Source organism: Taudactylus pleione, unplaced genomic scaffold, assembly GCF_031769625.1.
Source record: "Taudactylus pleione unplaced genomic scaffold, aTauple2 ptg000814l, whole genome shotgun sequence".
Classification (NCBI taxonomy): Eukaryota; Metazoa; Chordata; class Amphibia; order Anura; family Myobatrachidae; genus Taudactylus; species Taudactylus pleione.
The window spans coordinates 1,843,233-1,863,783 of NW_028285216.1; the positions used below are offsets into that span (position 1 = coordinate 1,843,233).

The window sequence follows — 20,551 nt, forward strand, 5'->3', positions numbered from 1 at the left end:
AGGGCCTTGCAGCTGACCATTGTATAGGTATATTATATAGCGTTCCAGCTAGGCTGTTTTAGCAGGGCGCGGCGCCCTGCCCTCCTGCTGGAGGGCAAAAAGCACCCTGCCCTCGCAGCCTGCGGGTGCCGTCTTCACTCGCGGGTCGCAGTGTCCCGCGGGTGGAGAAATGTGCGGTGACCCGGACCCTATTCTCACTGTCTGCAGCGCTTGGGGGCTGCCCCCCTTTTCATGGCCACGCCCCTTTTTGGACGGGCGCCTTCGGAGTGCGCACAAAGTTACCCTCTCTAGCTCCGGCGCCCTGCCTGCCGCCGGAGCTAGAGTGAACACTATTATATATATATATATATATATGTGTGTGTGTGTATATATATATATATATATATATACTGTGTATGTACATATATATATATATACATACGGAGACATACACACTATATAACACACGCTATTAAGTAATGCACCATAAAATAATTTCCCCACATGACAAAGGTGCTTCAGTGTGGCTAATTCTGTATAACTCACTTAAGGTGCATACACACTAGACGATATGCTCCCTGAGCGATATCGTCTAGTGTGTCCCCGGCAGGCTGTGCTCAATGTCGTTCATGACATTGAGCACAGCCGCTGAACGATATCATTAGCGATATCGTTCAGCGCCGGGCTCTCTCACCCATTCCCTGACATGCAGCAACCTGACGAGGTCGTCAGGTTGGCCTGCATGTCAGCCCGATGAACGAGGATGACGAACGACCCGCGGGACCCTCGTTAAAAATGGACGATAAAGTGGACGACTGAACGATAACGATATCGTTATCGTTCAGTCGTCCACTGTAATCGCCCAGTGTGTACGCACCATTAGTCAGGACTCAGGAGATTGGTTCAGCGTCTGCTCCTGTTGATTGCGCGCTGCTCCGGCGGCGGCTCCTCTGCTCTTCTTCATGGGCACGCACTCAGGGAGAAGAAAGTGCACAGGGTGGCATCATCATGTCACGTGCGCGTCATGGGCAGAAGCCAATTGATTGTGGAAGCGGGCAGGTGAGGTGGAGCTTGGGTTCTGAGGGGGCAGCTGCTAGTCACTGCAGCCTCTACTTAATACTAAGTGCTCCCGGACTGTCCTTCCAGGTGAGAGCGGGACATGGAGTTTAACTCAATTTAATTTATGGCTATGTAGCTAATGGGTGGTCCAGTGCACACCCGGGCCCCCTCCTTTCTGCCAAGTGTCTGGGCCAGGGACTACAGTCCCAGCAGTCCCCCCTGATGGCATCCCTGCTCCTAACTCCCCAATTGGCACCGAACACCTGGTTGCTCAGGTCCTGCTGCTTGTGTTATGCAGCTATGTTAATAAACCATGTCCTTGTCCTACATTGTTTTGTATTACTATTAACTGTTTTTCTTGTGTGCTTATTTATGTACTGTGTAAGGCGCCATATAAATAAAGGATAATACTAATAATAGGCTGTTTCAGCGGGGCGCCGCACCTTGCCCTATTTCTGAAGGGCAGAAAGCACCCTCCCCTCCAGCGCAGCGCCCCGCTGAGACAGCCTGCGGGTTCTGTCTCCACCCGCGGGTCGCAGTGTTCCGTGGGTGGTCAAAACGGCGGCGCATCAGTCACCGCCGGTGAATGGATGCCGGGCGCATGCACCCGGCATCCATTCACAGTAACCGCAGCGCTTGGGGCCTGCCCGGCAAGTCCGTAAATGCCAGGCATGCCCCCAAGAGTGACGAAAAGGGGTAGTGTCATAAAGACACGCCCCTTTTCTTTGGCCACGCCCCCTTTTTGGCTGCACGCAATAGTGCCCTATCTCTACACCCGGCGCCCTGCTTGCTGCCGGACCTAGGACCTCATTCAGAGTCGGTCGAAGCGGCCGCACGGTCGTACGGGAAAAGAGGCCAGATATGCAAATGATTCCCTCGCAAGTTGCGTCCCTTAGTTCGGATCGGTTACTGGCCGACCAAGGGGAGGAAGCGTTCGGATGACAATAAAATACGCCCCCTTCTCGTACGCATTACATGTCATCTCCGGGCATATAAGGATTAATCGCGAGCATCGGTAACCATCGGAACTGGTCGTAGAGCTTAAGGTTGACCATACCCTCTTTTAAGCTCTACGATCATGTCAGTGTAAAAACCTCCCATGTCACATCTGCCATGACGCTACTTTGCTAATTATGCACTCCCATAAACCGTATGCACTCCCATAAAACGCCGTTCGCATAATTAGGCACGCCTGCGTTCGGATCTCCACTCCCCCGTTTTCAAGCACCTTCCCCTGTTACCACCCACAAACGCCTCATTCTGTCACTCAAACTACCGACCTAGCTGTGTTCAAGGAGAGAGAAATTTCTGATCGTAGTGGCTAGTTTGCCCACGCGCATTGAGAACTTTACGCATTCGCAGTATAGCGAACATCGGTGGCGTACGACCGTGCGGCCGCTTCGACCGACTCTGAATGAGGTCCCTAGAGTGAACACTAACAGTGTAGCATAATGTGTGGGGCACTACAGTGTGGTATAATGTGTCGGGCACCCACTGCCTCTCCCCTCTCTCTGTCACCCACTGCCTGTCACCTCTCCCTATCCCCCCTATCCCTGCCAGCCTCTCCCTCTCACCTACTGCTTTCCCTGTCACTTCTACCTATCACTTTCTCCCTGGCACCCACTGCCTATCCCCTCTTCCTTTCACCCATGCCTGTCAACTATCCCTGTCTCCCTCTCCCCCTCTCTGTCACCCACTGCTTCTCCCTGTCACCTCTCATCCTCTTCCTGTAACCCATGGCCTGTCATCTCTCCCTATCACCCTCTCCCTGTCACCCACTGCCTCTTCCCTCTCCCTGTCACCCACTGCCTGTTACCTGTCCCTGTCACCCACTGCTTCTCCCTGTCACCCACTGCCTGTCACCTCTCCCTATCACCCTCTCCCTGTCACCCACTGCCTCTTCCCTCTCCCTGCCACCCACTGCCTGTTATCTTTCCCTGTCACCCACTGCTTCTCCTTGTCACCCACTGCCTGTCACCTCTCCCTATCACCCTCTCCCTGTCACCCACTGCCTCTTCCCTCTCCCTGCCACCCACTGCCTGTTATCTTTCCCTGTCACCCACTGCTTCTCCTTGTCACCCACTGCCTGTCACCTCTCCCTATCACCCTTTCATTGTGTCACCCACTGCCTTTTCCCTCTCCCTGTCACCCACTACCTGTTATCTCTGCCTGTCACCCACTGCTTCTCCCTGTCACCCTCTCCTTGTCAGCTTCTTGTCTCTCTTTGTCTACTTCTTGCCTCTCCCTGTCACCCTCTACCTCTCTCTGTCACCCACTGCACTTTGAACTTGGAGTAGGGTGGAGGAGGGGAGCCCAAAGCAAATTTTGCACCTGGGCCCACCACTCACAAGTTCCGCCACTGTACCTATTATTATTATCCTTTATTTATATGGTGCCACAAGGGTTCCACAGTGCCTTACACAGTACATAAACAAATGAGCACACAAGAAAAACAGTTATTAACAGTACAAACAATGCAGGACAAATACATGGTTTATAAACATTGCTGCGCAACACTTAAATAAGCAGCAGGGTGTCAGCAACCAAGTGTTATATATATAAGTAAGGGAACAGGAGAAGCACGTGAGGGAAGAGGGCCCTGCTCGTGAAAGCTTACACTCTAAAGGGGAGAGGCAGACAAACAGGGGTGACACAGATGGGCTGGATTGTGAGGAATGAACATGGAGTAGTGGGTTAGGATGAGCGCTGGAAAGCTTTGAAGAAGAAAGGGGTCTTGAAGATTAGAAGCCAGGAAGCAAAGTTATCAAGGAAGTTTGGGCTAAGTCCAGGGGGACGTAAAAAGGCAGTTACTCGATAAATGTGTGACAATAATATACAGTACAGTACAGTATAGAACAGTGGTGCAGATGGAAGTGGGGGAGGTGGAGTAATTATCTACTTTTTCTAAAGTACACTTCATCAACATGTACATGTACAGATGCACCCATGATCATTGTGGCTGATTGCGCCACAAACATGCGCACGCATCGTGCTACGTGCCACAGTACACTATGACGCATCCCCAATTGTGGGAGTGCGTCTCCATTCTAACCTATGGAGACACAAATGCGCATCTCTGATCACGGAAGACCGTCTCGTGCCACGCATGGCGTGAGACGCTGCGCTACGGACAACAATCTAGCTGGGCATATCTGTACTTTAATGTGAATGTTTTTCTTTTTAATTGCATTGGATAAATCTTATCGGAAAGGCTATAAAAATTAGGTTAGTTGCCTCTAAAAATAAGTCAGCTGTACACTGCCGCATAGCACATATTGTAAAGTTAGTGTATCAATGAAAGTAACCTTTTATTTTTTACTTTTATACTCCAATATTACTAAAATAGTGACAGCACATGTGACATATTTCAGAATTCAGTAACAGTAAGAGACATTTCAGATTGTAATGACAGTCACTCAGAGCCACCCATGGAGCAGCCCTCATCTAACATAAAGCCTTTACATTTTGTTCAATTTGTGGTCATTAATTACATTGTAATTATATTGCAACATAATGATGAATACAGTACTTGTATTTGGGTTGCCCCATGACCCAAAGCCCTGCAACATTCTTTAATTCACACAGCTGGAGACAGATGTTGTGTTTCTGAATCTTTTTCATCAAGCCAAATTCCAGCCACACCCAGCCCAAGCTCTCTCCCTCCACCTCTGCAGCAGAAACAAAGCCTAGGGAGCATCGCTACATTAACTCTGCCTAGCTAGAGGTAACCAGCAAAGCATCACGGCAGAAAAAGGGTTCGCTCACATCTATCCGCTGTTAATGTACTTTCCAGCTGTAGCTAGATGCCTAAAGAGCACAGCACACTAAAAATGGGATGAATGGTTTATACAGACTTGTCCCCACCACTGCATTCTGAAAGTTTTACATCACATTTACTGTTTTAGAACTCAGGGTCATCTATTTCTCCTGCTAACAGTACAATATTGACAAAAGTACAAAGCATGCAGACCACACTGAAACTAAGGGTCTCATGTAGACCTGAATGCATTTTGATGTAAAATGCATTCAGGTCTACATGAGACCTTTAGTCAGCTGACCGCCCATACACACAGCCAGATGTGCTTATATATCTGCCAGCCATATGCTATGCTGCAAAGTAGATGTGATATGTCTGTGAATGATGTCATTCACAGACATAGCGGGCGTACACACCTGCCGCGGCACTTGTGATATATCGGCCGTTCGATATAACACAGTGTATACTCAATTTTAGCGTGCACCTGCACATCCCTTCTCCTCCCCCCTCCTGACTCTCAGAGCGTGAGGGTTCAGAATGGGAAGATGCTTATTAATCTGTATATAGAGAATACAGAGGTGTATTTAACACAAAAAAACCAAAAAAATCCAACTGTAAATAAGCCATCAAGAACATATAGCTAGATCAGAGGTTACCAAATTCTGGGCCTGATTCAGCAAGGATCGCAACTGCGATTATGCACGCAATTGGCCGTATACATCGCAATGCGCATGCGTGAACTAGCCACTGTCATCTGGGCCTACGCAGACCCATCGCAGAGTGATTGACAGGAAGTGCCGTTTGTGAGAGGTGACGGACGGACGGGGGCGAAACGCAGACGTGCCTTGGCGTTTGAACGCCATTGCAGGGGCATGCATAAATTAGCCACTGCCATTTGCAGCTCGAGTACTCGAGTACTCAGTGCGTGCGATGAGGTTAGTAATTCCTGAGTAAGGTTAGCGCTTGTGCAAGTGTGTGTGAAGCTGTGATTGTACTCAATGTTATCAATGGATTCGCAGTCTTGCTAAGTATTACGGATGTGTGTAAGGTAAGGTGGGCGTCCAGATGTTGTGCTGTAACGGCATAGCGATCGCAATGGATTAGCATACTATCGCAGTCAGACTGCGTGCATAATCGCAGCCATGATCGCAGTTGTGATCCAGAGTGAATCAAGCCCTCTGTCCTCAAGGCACCTTAACAGTCCAGGTTTTAAGAATATCCATACGTGACTTAGGGCCTGATTCAGCATGGATCTCAATTGCAACCGCGTACACAGATCAGTCGATGGTGCGCACTGGTTAGCATTGTGATCGTGCTGCATTCACGCACGCAGCAACAAAGCCATCACAGACTGAGAGGCGGGACCTTAGTGTTTGGGGGTGGTGACATATATTAGCCACTGTGACGGCATATGCAGCTTGAGTACTCACTGCGTACAACAAGACTAGCAATTTCTGAGACAGGTCACGATAGCTATCCATAATGAATTAGGCCCTTATTTAGAACCTCAGTCAATTTGATTTAAGTACCTGTGCTCAACCATGGATATATCTAAAGCCTGAACTGATGGGGTGCCTTGAGCACCGCATTTGAGAACCTCTGCATTATATGTATCTAAAGCGCTCATTGGTCCCAGCACATCTGTGTGAATCAGTACTAATTGTACACTGACAAATAAAACATAAGGTGCATGGCTCCATATATTCATTACTCTATATATGATGGCATGCAAAGAATGTGAGCATTTAACACGGATATTCTCAGTTGGGTAAATATATCTATCTTCAGAAATCACCTTTAACATTTATGGTTAAAATAATAAAATTTTGTTATTGATCTCGGTTATTGGGATGAGGGTGAATGTAAGTGCACCGATGGAGCACACAAGAGGGTCAATTCAACAGCAGGCAATGCCGCATCAATGGCTTTTCCACACCCCCATGAAATCACCCCCATTCGACTCCAAATTTGTTCCACAATTGCAGATTTTTGTACACAGCATTATGCAAATAAAATCTGTGATCTGGGGGGGTACCATAAGTGTGGCATATGCACGCACTAACTCATCGTGCAAGCCAGCTCCAAATTGAATCGAGCCCTGGACTGGAACATGGAATGCCTATATTATACACTGAGCACTGGTAGGGGACAGGGCTTAGCGAAACATAACTCATTTGGCTTCAGTGCTGGTAGGATAGTTGGCTGCTGACAAAGTGGAACTTAAGGGGCAAATCCAAATAGGTGCGAGTTTACCAAAAATCTGTTTTGCTTGCAGGTGCAAGATTATTGATATCCAATTGGGTGCAGGGTTTTGATTTTTTTTAAGAGTGCACAACACTTTTTTTTTAACCATTCCAGAGCAGATCCAATTTTTCCTAAAATCCCACATTTCAAGGAAAAAAGTGTCTGCACCTGCTTTGGACCCCTTTGGGCACGCCCCCTAAATGACTAATTACACAGACTACACCAGGGCCGTAGCTACGGTAGTGCGGCCGGTGCCATCGCACAGGGCACCACAGGTCAGGGGGCACTGTTTGGGCCTGTCAAATTTCTGTTTATTATCATTCGCACTTATAGCTTCCTCTTATTTCATCCCCAGCATCTCCTGGCCTCTCCTATCTCTTCCCTGGCCCTTCCCCATGAGGCAATTCCCCTTTTTTGGGTGTATCATGTCCCTTTGAAAAATGAGGGGGGCGCCAATGCTCTTTCTGGCACAGGGCACCAAAAAGTTTTGCTACGGCTCTGCACTACACTACCCCTAATCCTGCTCCCGCTGCCTGCACACACTACACTACCCCTAACCCTGCTCCCGCTGTCCATACACAAACCACTACACTACCCCTAACCCTGCTCCCACTGCCCACACACACTACACTACCCCTAACCCTACTCCCGCTGCCTACACACACTACACTACACTATCCCAAGCCTACTCATGCTGCCCACACACACTACAATACACGACTCCTATCCCTGCTCCTGCTGCCCGCACACAAACCACTACACTACCCCTAACTCTGCTTTCGCTGCCTGCACACCCTACACTACACTACCCCTAACCCTGCTCTCACTGCCCGCACACACTACTCTACCCCTAACCCTGCTCCCGCTGCCCGCACATACTACCCCTAACCCTGCTCCCGCTGTTCGCACACACTACAATACACTACCCCTAACCCTGCTCCCGCTGTCCGCACACACTACAATACACTACCCCTATCCCTGCTCCTGCTGCCCGCACACAAACCACTATACTACCCCTAACCTTGCTCCCGCTGCCCACACACACTACACTACCCCAACCCTGCTCCCGCTGTCCGCACACACTACAATACACTACCCCTATCCCTCCTCCCACACACAAACCACTACACTACCCCTAACCCTGCTCCCGCTGTCCGCACACACTACAATACACTACCCCTATCCCTGCTCCCGCACACAAACCACTACACTACCCCTAACCCTGCTCCCCTGTCCGCACACACTACAATACACTACCCCTAACCCTACTCGCCTGTCCGCACACACTACAATATACTACCCCTATCCCTGCTCCTGCTGCCCGCACACAAACCACTATGCAACCCCTAACTCTGCTTCCGCTGCCCACACACACTACACTACACTACCACTAACCCTGCTCCCACTGCTCACACACAAACCACTACACTACACCTAACCCTGCTCCCGCTGCCCACACACACTACACTACCCCTAACCCTGCTCCCGCTGCCCGCACACACTACACTACCCCTAACCATGCTCCCGCTGCCCGCACACACTACACTACACTACCCCTAACCCTGCTCCCGCTGCCCACACACACTACACTACCCCTAACCCTGCTCCCGCTTCCGCACACACTACACTACCCCTAACCCTGCTCCCGCTGTCCGCACACACTGCAATACACTACCCCTATCCCTGCTTCCGCACACAAACCACTACACTACCCCTAACCCTGCTCCCCTGTCTGCACACACTACAATACACTACCCCTATCCCTGCTCCCGCACACAAACCACTACACTACCCCTAACCCTGCTCCCGCTGTCCGCACACACTACAATACACTACCCCTATCCCTGCTTCCGCACACAAACCACTACACTACCCCTAACCCTGCGCCCCTGTCCGCACACACTACAATACACTACCCCTATCCCTGCTCCTGCTGCCCGCACACAAACCACTATACTACCCTAACTCTGCTTCCGCTGCCCACACATACTACACTACACTACCACTAACCATGCTCCCACTGCCCACACACAAACCACTACACTACCCCTAACCCTGCTCCCGCTGCCCACACACAGTACACTACCCCTAACCCTGCTCCCGCTGTCCGCACACACTACAATACACTACCCCTATCCCTGCTCCCGCACACAAACCACTACACTACCCCTAACCCTGCTTCCGCTGCCCACACACACTACACTACCCCTAACCCTACTCCCGCTGCCTACACACACTACACTACACTATCCCAAGCCTACTCATGCTGCCCACACACACTACAATACACGACTCCTATCCCTGCTCCTGCTGCCCGCACACAAACCACTACACTACCCCTAACTCTGCTTTCGCTGCCTGCACACCCTACACTACACTACCCCTAACCCTGCTCTCACTGCCCGCACACACTACTCTACCCCTAACCCTGCTCCCGCTGCCCGCACATACTACCCCTAACCCTGCTCCCGCTGTTCGCACACACTACAATACACTACCCCTAACCCTGCTCCCGCTGTCCGCACACACTACAATACACTACCCCTATCCCTGCTCCTGCTGCCCGCACACAAACCACTATACTACCCCTAACCCTGCTCCCGCTGCCCACACACACTACACTACCCCAACCCTGCTCCCGCTGTCCGCACACACTACAATACACTACCCCTATCCCTCCTCCCACACACAAACCACTACACTACCCCTAACCCTGCTCCCGCTGTCCGCACACACTACAATACACTACCCCTATCCCTGCTCCCGCACACAAACCACTACACTACCCCTAACCCTGCTCCCCTGTCCGCACACACTACAATACACTACCCCTAACCCTACTCGCCTGTCCGCACACACTACAATATACTACCCCTATCCCTGCTCCTGCTGCCCGCACACAAACCACTATGCAACCCCTAACTCTGCTTCCGCTGCCCACACACACTACACTACACTACCACTAACCCTGCTCCCACTGCTCACACACAAACCACTACACTACACCTAACCCTGCTCCCGCTGCCCACACACACTACACTACCCCTAACCCTGCTCCCGCTGCCCGCACACACTACACTACCCCTAACCATGCTCCCGCTGCCCGCACACACTACACTACACTACCCCTAACCCTGCTCCCGCTGCCCACACACACTACACTACCCCTAACCCTGCTCCCGCTTCCGCACACACTACACTACCCCTAACCCTGCTCCCGCTGTCCGCACACACTGCAATACACTACCCCTATCCCTGCTTCCGCACACAAACCACTACACTACCCCTAACCCTGCTCCCCTGTCTGCACACACTACAATACACTACCCCTATCCCTGCTCCCGCACACAAACCACTACACTACCCCTAACCCTGCTCCCGCTGTCCGCACACACTACAATACACTACCCCTATCCCTGCTTCCGCACACAAACCACTACACTACCCCTAACCCTGCGCCCCTGTCCGCACACACTACAATACACTACCCCTATCCCTGCTCCTGCTGCCCGCACACAAACCACTATACTACCCTAACTCTGCTTCCGCTGCCCACACATACTACACTACACTACCACTAACCATGCTCCCACTGCCCACACACAAACCACTACACTACCCCTAACCCTGCTCCCGCTGCCCACACACAGTACACTACCCCTAACCCTGCTCCCGCTGTCCGCACACACTACAATACACTACCCCTATCCCTGCTCCCGCACACAAACCACTACACTACCCCTAACCCTGCTTCCGCTGCCCACACACACTACACTACCCCTAACCCTGCTCTCACTGCCCGCACACAAACCACTACACTACCCCTAACCCTGCTCCCGCTGCATGTACACACTACACTACACTTCCCCTAACACTGCTCTCACTGCCCGCACACACTACATGACCCTTAACCCTGCTCCCGCTGCCCGTACACAAACCACTACATTACACCTAATCCTGCTCCCGCTGCCCGCACACACAGTACCCCTAACCCTGCTTCCGCTGCCTGCACACACTACAATACACTACCCCTATCCCTGCTCCTGCTGCCCGCACACACACTACCCCTAACCCTGCTTCCGCTGTCCGCACACACTACACTACCCCTAACCCTGCTCCCACACACTAAACTACACGACCACTCAACCCTGCTCCCGTTGCCTGCACACACTACACTACACTACCCCTAACTATGCTCCCGCTGCCCGCACACAAACCACTACACTACCCCTAAAGAAGCTGCCGCTGCCCGTACACACTACACACTACCCCTTACCCTGCTCCCGCTGCCCGCACACAGCCTCAGCAGCAGTGCGCAGGCTGCAAACTAAGTGGGGGGAAAAAATCCCCTCACACAAGATTTTTTCTGCAAAAAAACCCTGAAACCAATTTTTGAAAATTGGATACCGCGGGTATCGGGAGTGCCTATACAATGCAAAATTGGTTGCGAGGTCTGCATAATTTTTTGCAGGCAATAACTTGAGGATATGGCCCTGAGAGTTTAGACTGCAAGCTGAAAAGATAATGAGTAAATATTTAAAAACTTCTCCTTAATACAATAGCGCTATATAAGTAAACAATAATAAATATAAATGGAGGTGAAATAAAAAAAAACTGTACCTATAAGAGATACATAGTTGATTTTAATGTTCATGTAACATGTCATGCCGCAATATGTTTAAACACTTCTTGTTCCATTGTTAACAATTTTAGTGGAAGCACATTCTAATCACACATATGTAGCCATATGTATTTGGGTTTAACAAGATTGGTTCCTGACTATAGATAGAGACAATGTCTAGATAGACACCAGATGTTAGACAGTGAATAGTTAGACAGGGACAGAAGTTCGACAGGGTCAAAAGTCAGACACACTAAAGATCGACAGGGTCAAAAGTTCAGCACAAAAATGGTCTCGACACATTTTTTTATTTATTTTTTTAGGGTTAGGTACTTACATCCACGGTTAGGGTTAGGCACCAAGGGCAGGGTTAGGGTGAATATTAGGGCTAACAAAAAAATTGTCTACCATTTTTGTGTCAACCATTTTCATGTCGACCATTTTCATGTCGACCTTTTGACCCTGTCCTGTACCTGACGACCATTTTACCTGTCGAACTTTAGTGTGTCTGACTTTTGACCCTGTCAAACGTTTGTCCCTGTGTCACTGTTCACTGTCTAACATATGGTGTCTCTCTAGACATTGGCCCGTATTCAATTTGGAGCAAAAAGTCCATTGCCGGACTTTCCGCCATCATCGCTGGTTTCGGGTGCGAAAAAGTATCGTGTTTATCCCCGCTTATTCCTGTATGCAATTCCAAATTGGCGAAAACGGGACCCGGCGAAGCTGAAATCGGCGAAAAGTTCTGTTAGTTTTGGATAAATCAGCCTGAAACCCCCCAAGAGATGCTCTGACATGGGGGATCACTATGGCTCCCCCGAATAGCCCTGCTAAAATTATGTGGGGTCTTTAAACGGTCTCAATAGGTGCTGTTTTGTGTTTTTAAGAAGGTGGTGTAGAATAGCATTTAGGTGTTTTTTTGGGGTAAAATAAGTAGTCCCATCAAATTTGGGGTACATGAAAATGGGTGCTAGCATATTTTAAAGTTGGTAATATGAAGTTTTAAAAAATGTGAAAAATCCACCTGCCGAAACTACTTGCAATCAAAAAAACACCTGGCCATACTTGGGGACCGCCCCCCTGAGTCTATATCGCTAGTTTTACAGTTTGTCCCCCAACTTTGATTTTCCTCGCCCCCAAAACGAATATACTTTTTTGGGGTGTCCTAAGGTAATTTAAAAAAAAAAAAATTGGCACAGAATACCTTTACAGAACTGTCCAAGGGGTGCAGGGTGGTTTTGGAAAATCTACACCCCAAAACCCCAATTCTGCACTTTTTCTCGCCACCCATTCATAGGTGATGCTTTTTCGCCGGGTCTGATGCACTGACTTTTCGCACCGGCGAAAAGTCGGACTAATTGAATACGGGGATAAATGAAATCGGCGGAAATGATGTCATCGGCGAAAAAGTATCGGCGCAACTGACTTTTCGCTTCTAATTGAATACAGCCCATTGTCTAACTAATTACTGTCTATCTCTTATACAACACCATTTCTGTCCAAATATGACTGAAGTCACACAAACATGATTCCATACACCATCGGAAAGCACAATTCAGTCAAACACGATTCTTGTTTGATTGGGAAAAACTCACTCATGTCCCAGCGATGCACAGTGTGTTTCAAACTCGGACAGACACGATCCTTAGTAAATATACCCCTTACACTCAATGTCTGTCCTTACTGTCCTATTACTGTTCCTGATTCATACAACTGTTGTAAAAGGATTTATCGGAGGACATTAAAGGTTACTTTTGTTGTAAGGATTTTACACGTAATTTAGTTTGCTAACCCAAGAACATTGTGAAGTGTTTGCTACACTTTACCTGATGCTTTTCTGCACATTAGAACACTTTGAGAAATTGTCATGTCTGCACTAACAACTGATCATCATCATATCCCATTTAATGTCACCTATATTCTTTACACTATATAATCATGGATACCCCCTTTCAAAACACTAGTTGAGAGGCAAGACACATTATTAATTATTAATATGTATATAATGCAAAGTTGTGGTAGGATACATTGTAATGCATATGTTTCCTATTACACCAGTGACGGACAACCTTATACACTTGAAAGCCCTCAAGTCTTGAAAAGGTCAATACATTACCCTTAATCTTGGCATTAACTTAAAACAACACATTTAAATCACACACACCTCATACTATTTCTTATTATGTTACCATCTTTCTCCCTCTCCCCATTGCACATCACTCCACCACCAAAAAATCTGATGTTTTCTACAACAATAATAATTACAAATCCCCAAAATGACATCTCCACCCCTTCACCAGCCACTCACTTATCTCTAAATGCCTACGTATTTTACATACATATCAATATACAGTTTCCCAAAATAATCAAATACCTTTGACAGGCTTTAATGGCAATGTTTTATAAGGATACCCAGTTCAGTTTCATATCAAAAATCTCCCTTATATACACACGTTGGTGCGTGGACCATGCAGCCACTTAGAAAAGCTTTCTTAATAGTTTGATATAAAGATTTAATTGAATACAGACCACAGAGCAGAACATAAACCTGCTCAATAAGAGATCCATTCCAAATCCAACCATAGTCAAATGATTGTACTCCATATCGCACTGGTTCTTCCTCTTTATATGTCCACTACCTGACTGACGTGACTATACATAAACCAATTTGAATAATATCTAGAACCTGACAACACTGACTAAAAACACAACTAAAAAGACATGCAGCAAACTGATCTCCTGAAAGTGCCATCAACAAAAACACTATCGCTTATAAGTCTTCCAAAATGAAGCTGTCCACACAAAGTCAGACCTGGTCAGTTTACAAGTTTGAGCCCAAATTGGCACAACATTGTGCTATATGGTGTGAAAACCATTTTTCTGTCTAATTAAAATCCACAGAATAAATATCTGGTCATGTGTGCAAAGTCAAGGCTATCCTCACTTCATTGACGTTTAGTGATAAGTACAATTTGTTTCTCAACCTGTTTGGCCAAACTGTTCACAGTTCTAGTTTGCTTACAGGTATTTCATTATTTTCATGTCAGTGGTCTGCAACCCTTCAGGCTTACCTCTCCATCAGTAACAACCTCTCAGACGGTCAGTGACTAGGCTATATCCCACATATATGGTGCAAAACTTACATAATTATTTCAATGTGCAGTAGCAAGTAATATCACTTTTGCACAGAAAAAAAGGAAACTTCGGCTTTTACCCAGCATTTGATGCACAGATTTTTTTTCCGGTCTCAGCCTGTAACCCCCCTTCACACAGAAAAGCAAGTCATTTGCGAATCAACCCAGTATTTCTTCTGTGTGAAGGGGTCAACCCGAATTTCAACCCGGGTTGACCCTTTCACACAGAAAAATTACCTGTGATGACCGGCAAATTACAGGGACAAATGCTGGACCCGGAAATTTGCTTTTCTGTTTAAAAGTAGTGTTCGAATGAAGATGACACAAAGATAATCTGTTTGACCAACTGCACTGCAAGGGACCTTCAAAATACTTTCGACCAGATCTGTGCAATCTGGCCATACATGACAGATTACATGAACTGCCATTTTATGGACTGGGCTGGTTAAACAGATGTGTCTAAATGTGAACATATTCAGGAAGTTAAATATACAACAAATCAATCAGTCTCTATTGCTGAAGTTCTCTTGGCCTATTCTGATTGTTTATAGCAATTCTAACCCTCACATTTTGGTTATCTCATACCTTTGAAAAGGCGTTAATAATCAGACCTCTAGGTGGGAGATATATCTGGACTCCTGTTGTGAATGACTGTAGCAGAGGTTCCAAACTCCGCCATTATGGTTAAGGTTTTATGGATATCCCTGCTTGAGCCCAGATAGTTAAATCAAATTGCCTGAGGTACTAATTAAATCACCTGTGCTCAAGCATGGATATCCATAAAACTTGGACTGTGGCAGAGTTTGGGAACCTCTGGACTATAGGAACGGTTCCTGGTGCAATGATTACTGAACACAAGCCTAAGCAAGCTGAAAATTCAGAGACCACATCTCTCCCCCAAAAATAACATAGCATTTTCTTTGATAGGCCACTCAAATAGCCTTTGATATAAAGACAAATACCTCCAGCCATAAAGAGTTAATAAGTGAATTAAATAAAAAGAAGCAAAAATCATTTATACTAACTAATACAAATATAATTAACTTTTTTTTATACCTAATATTACCGTTTAATTCAGTGTTCCTGACATGGGCCAGCTATGGTCACACTAAATTAAATGGGATTTCTGTTTTTCAAATATATACAGTAGGTGCATTGCTAAAATGATTGTCCATTGTCATATTTAGACATATGTTTATTAACATACAAGCCTTACACAGGTACAGATCTCAAATAAATGCAGTTCCTACAACTTGTGTATTCCCAAAGAAATAAAGAACATGTCCTGAAACTGCAAAATAATACACATCAGTGTTCATTTTTGCTTATGGATTTATAGCAAGCATAAAGGTGTGACTATATGACAGATATGTACAGTAATGCTCTAATGAGCGAGGCCCTCTGATCTTGTTTCGTTCTATGGTCTATATTGTTAACATCATGGGCCAAATGTAATAGGGTGAGAGTTTAGAAAATGTGAGAGGAAACTGTCACATTTTTAAACTCAGCCAATGTAATAAAGGGGCATATGTATCAAAGCTTGATGTGAGATAACATTGTGAGATATATATCACCAACCAATCAGCTTCTAAAGGAGCCTATCGCATTGTTCACAAAATCCTGTAATGGATAGCCGGCAAGAACCAGCAGTGCGCGTGCACACTGGGTCCTTGCCGTCCCCGACTGTCTACTTGAAAATGCCCGTCAACGCGTCTTCAGGTTCGGCATTTTCAGAGATAGGAGACCGGGCTCCTTCACAGAATGACGTTCAGTGAACGCCGTTCAGTTCGGGCACCGCACCTCGGCGACCTGAAGGGCTGAACGCTAGATGCTCAGTCTTTCATGTCGCCTAGTGGTTAGGCCCCTTCACTTACATTTTGCAGGCTGTGTTTAAGAAATGATAGTTTGGAGCTGATTGGTTGGTGATATATATTTCACAATTATATCTCACATCAAGCTTTGATACATACGCCCCTGTGTGAGAGTTTTACTGCTAAACTCTCACATTTTCTAAACTCTCACCCTACTACATTTGGCCCTATATGTTTCATTTGCATCCACGGTTCTCCAATCCTGTGCAGTAATAACAGAAATGCAGGTATGTGAGTGCACAGGTATATGTCTGTGTTTGTCTGTGTCAGATCCACAGCTTTGTGTGTAAAGGTGTCTATGTCTCATGTTACTTCCCATAACACAATCTCATTCCTGACATACCAAAATGATGCCGGAGGCTGCAGGTCCTTGGAAAAACATACTAAGATAGATAGATAGATAGATAGATAGATAGATAGATAGATAGATAGATAGATAGATAGATAGATAGATGCATAGATAGATAATTAATAATACAAAGGTAAAGCCAAGCCAAAATCAGCTATTTACAATCTAAGCACATAAAATGCTACAATACCTCTATATAGATAGAAAGGCAGACAGACAGACAGATATAAACAGATAGATCATAAAAATGAATCTCTATTACTAATACAAAGGTAAAGCCAAGCCAAAATCAGCTATTTACGACCTAAGCACATAAAAATGCTACAATACCTATACTTATATATAGATAGATAGACAGATAGGTACAGATAGATAGATCATAAAAAATAATCTATATTAATAATAATACAACGGTAAAGCCAAGTCAAAATCAAGTATTTACCGACTAAGCACATAAAAATGCTACAGTACCAGACAATATCAACAAAATATGTAGTAAACACTTGTTTACCCGATAATGTACTGAAGCATGTGATAGGGAATATAGATTGTAAGCTCCACTGGGGCAGGCACTGATGTGAATGGCCAAATATTCTCTGTAAAGCGCTGCGGAATATGTGTGCGCTATATAAATAACTGGTAATAAATAAATAAGTAAATACACGCTAACATACACAGTGCTTGCACAATACAGGGACAGCTGTACAGGACTGTATCAGAGACTCTATTCTCTACTGAGAGGACCAGGGACCTTGGAACAATGTTTACAAAGGAAAACAAACACGCTCTGTTTACTGTCCTATTAACCCACCAAGCGCTAGAGCTATACAATACACCTGTTTGATGTACATTAGAATGTAGGTGTAGGTGTTCTAATCTCTGTACCTGCTGAATTTAGCAAGGAGGCTGTGAGGAGAGTAGTGGAACCAATGTACTAATATCTGGGAAGCTGAGAACACAGACACTAGCTGTGTAACCACCCACAATAAAACTTACACTAACTAATCCATAATTTCAATAATTAGGGCATCTAATTAACCAGAATTAGCAGATATAAACAGGGTGATTATGGCAAATCATCACATGTGTCACCAAATGGTGAATCTCTAATTCTAATTGGTAAATACCTGAATCTAAATCATATGCACGCTTGAGTAAAAGGCATGCAGACATGCAATTGAATGTATTGTGAAATTATAATAATAAGTAAGACTAATATACAAAGTCCAAAATATGATGGCCACAAATATGCCCGCTTGTCTCCCTGGTGAATATTACTGGGAAGAAGATGAGCTGATTTTAATGCGATTGGTCAAAAAAAAAAGTAACCAGTGCATTTCATCAGGGCTCCAGCGTGACAGTGTGATTACACCTGGCTGCCTGTACAGCTACAGTATGTGTACACACAGGAATAGTCCGTACAGGTAACCGGACATGATCAGCTGCCACAAGTCTCATCCCTACAACTTGCAAAGTTAAGAATAAACATAAATGAGTAACAAAAATAATGGAATATAATAAGTATTGCCTGATACCGGTGGTCATACTACTACCAGCAGCACAGTCTGACAACTCTCAGGTACAGTGATAAATAGCACACAGGTGGCCACCAATAGGACATCCAGACCCAGACCTACATGCCAAACCTGTTACTCTCGTGAGCCCTGCCACCATCATACATAGCACCTTCACATACATTACATATATACAACCAGGCATCAGTATACCCTGCTCAGCCCCTTACCCCAGCTGTTGCACGCATTTCACATGTCCCCGGGATATCAGCGGCCACTCTTACGGTGACAAGTGACACCTCAGACCTCCGGTCCAACTACAGTCCTCACTGATCCTGAGTCCTGAGATCCGCCCAAGCTGCAAATCTGCCTGCTCCGCCCTGAGTCCTCCTCCTCTCCCAACACCCAGTCACACACGCACACTGTGTACAACAGTACACCGGGGAGATCAGTGTACAGTACTCCACCCCTGCCCTGTCTTTATTATAACACATGTAACATCACCGAAAGACTACCTTGTCACATAACCCAGTCCTTACTCCATCCACGCACACAGCCGCCCTAGTACTAGTACCCGTCATGTACAGCCCCTTCCCCGGACTGCACACCTTTCTCCCAATACTCTCCTTTTCCATCTAACACATACAGTAATGCTGCCTATGCACTGTGTGCAGTCACTGCTGCTTCATCCCAGACTGATTATTTCTATGCTACAACCAATATCTCACCTCAGACTCACCTTGGTCCCCATCATCATCCTCCCCTATACTGTCCCCACCCACCCCTACATTTACCCCCTCTGTACACCAATATATTTTACAACTCCTCTATCTCACTGTGGCAGTTACAGGATATTCACCAAATATTGTTCTAACTTTTTCACCCTCCAGCCCCAGGCAGGAAATAAGCTGTACTGTGACATGATCCATTCACACAACTGGAGAGAGGTAGAGGTGGAATGCAGTATAATGTGCACGATGCTGGTACCTCTGCTGCCAAATAACCCGGCAGGAGATTAATCTCTTATGTCATTACAACACTCCACAGAGTAGCCTTCCTGGTTTGGGCAGCTCTGCCATAGCCCATTTTATACACATTTATCTTTGTAAGTTTCAAAATAATTTCTACCCTGGCATCCACAGTAACTTTATGTCCATGGGAGTGTTTTAAATTGTTTTCCTATGCAATGCCGAAGTTTTCCCTAGTATCTCTAAACTAGAGATGGGAATCATTTGATGTTTCATTGGAAACATCGGTCAGATGGTTTCGATGTTTAACCCTGCAATGTTTAGGATCTAATGTTTCGTCACCATCGCTAGATTTCTCCCCCGATGTTTTTCCCTGCTTTTTCAATGTTTTTTTTTTTTGTGACACTGGGACCTATTCATCAACACTAAAATATCCATGGAGGTAATTAGGTTTAGAACTCGCATGGAGTTCTACATAATTACTGGAGGAATTCATCATTCCTCCTCTCCATAAGTATCTTTGCGATGATAGCTTTTCAGGAAATATATACTTTTCATAATCTAATATAACTCACTGCATCTGTAATCAGTGTTGCGCATGCGCAGTTACGTTCACAAAAGTGGCGCATGCGCAGCACTGATTACAGCTGCGGTAACTCTGTGTGCGTGTGTGTGTGTGTGTCCTCTGCTCCCTCACCTACCTGGCCACCTGGACACCAACAGGCTGCAGCCGCGGACCTCGACCTCCTGCCCGGCTTGCTGAAGATTTTAAAAAAAAAAAAATTAAACTTTATTGTTTTTTTTGTTTTTTATCTAAACTTTACTGTGTTCTGCCAGGAGAACGAGGTAAGTCCGCGGCGATGGGGGAGGCTTAGGTTTAGGGAGCGTAGCGGGGTTAGGTTTTGAGGCAGAGGTTAGGATTAGGCACCCCTAGGGAGAGGGTTAGGAGTAGGCACCCCCGAGGGGAGGTTATGGTTAGGCACACCCCCAGGAGGGTTAGGTTTAGGGTGTGGTAGGGGGGGTTAGGGTTAGGCACCCCCAGGGGGAGATTAGGG

The 20,551-nt window shown here is 46.4% G+C and overlaps 1 protein-coding gene across 8 annotated transcripts in view; it reads right to left on the reverse strand.

Annotated features, from left to right (window-relative positions):
- Positions 1-20,551, reverse strand: part of PLEKHA6 (pleckstrin homology domain containing A6) — a 199,003-nt gene that overhangs the window by 86,594 nt on the left and 91,858 nt on the right. For 5 of the 8 annotated variants that reach the window (XM_088458159.1, XM_088458160.1, XM_088458161.1 and 2 more), the window contains exon 1: positions 18,759-18,869. The exons of the other annotated variants lie outside the window; for them this stretch is intronic. The gene's annotated coding sequence lies outside the window, so the exon portion shown is untranslated. Of the gene's footprint in view, positions 1-18,758; positions 18,870-20,551 lie in introns of those variants that run through there. 8 annotated transcript variants of the gene reach the window in all.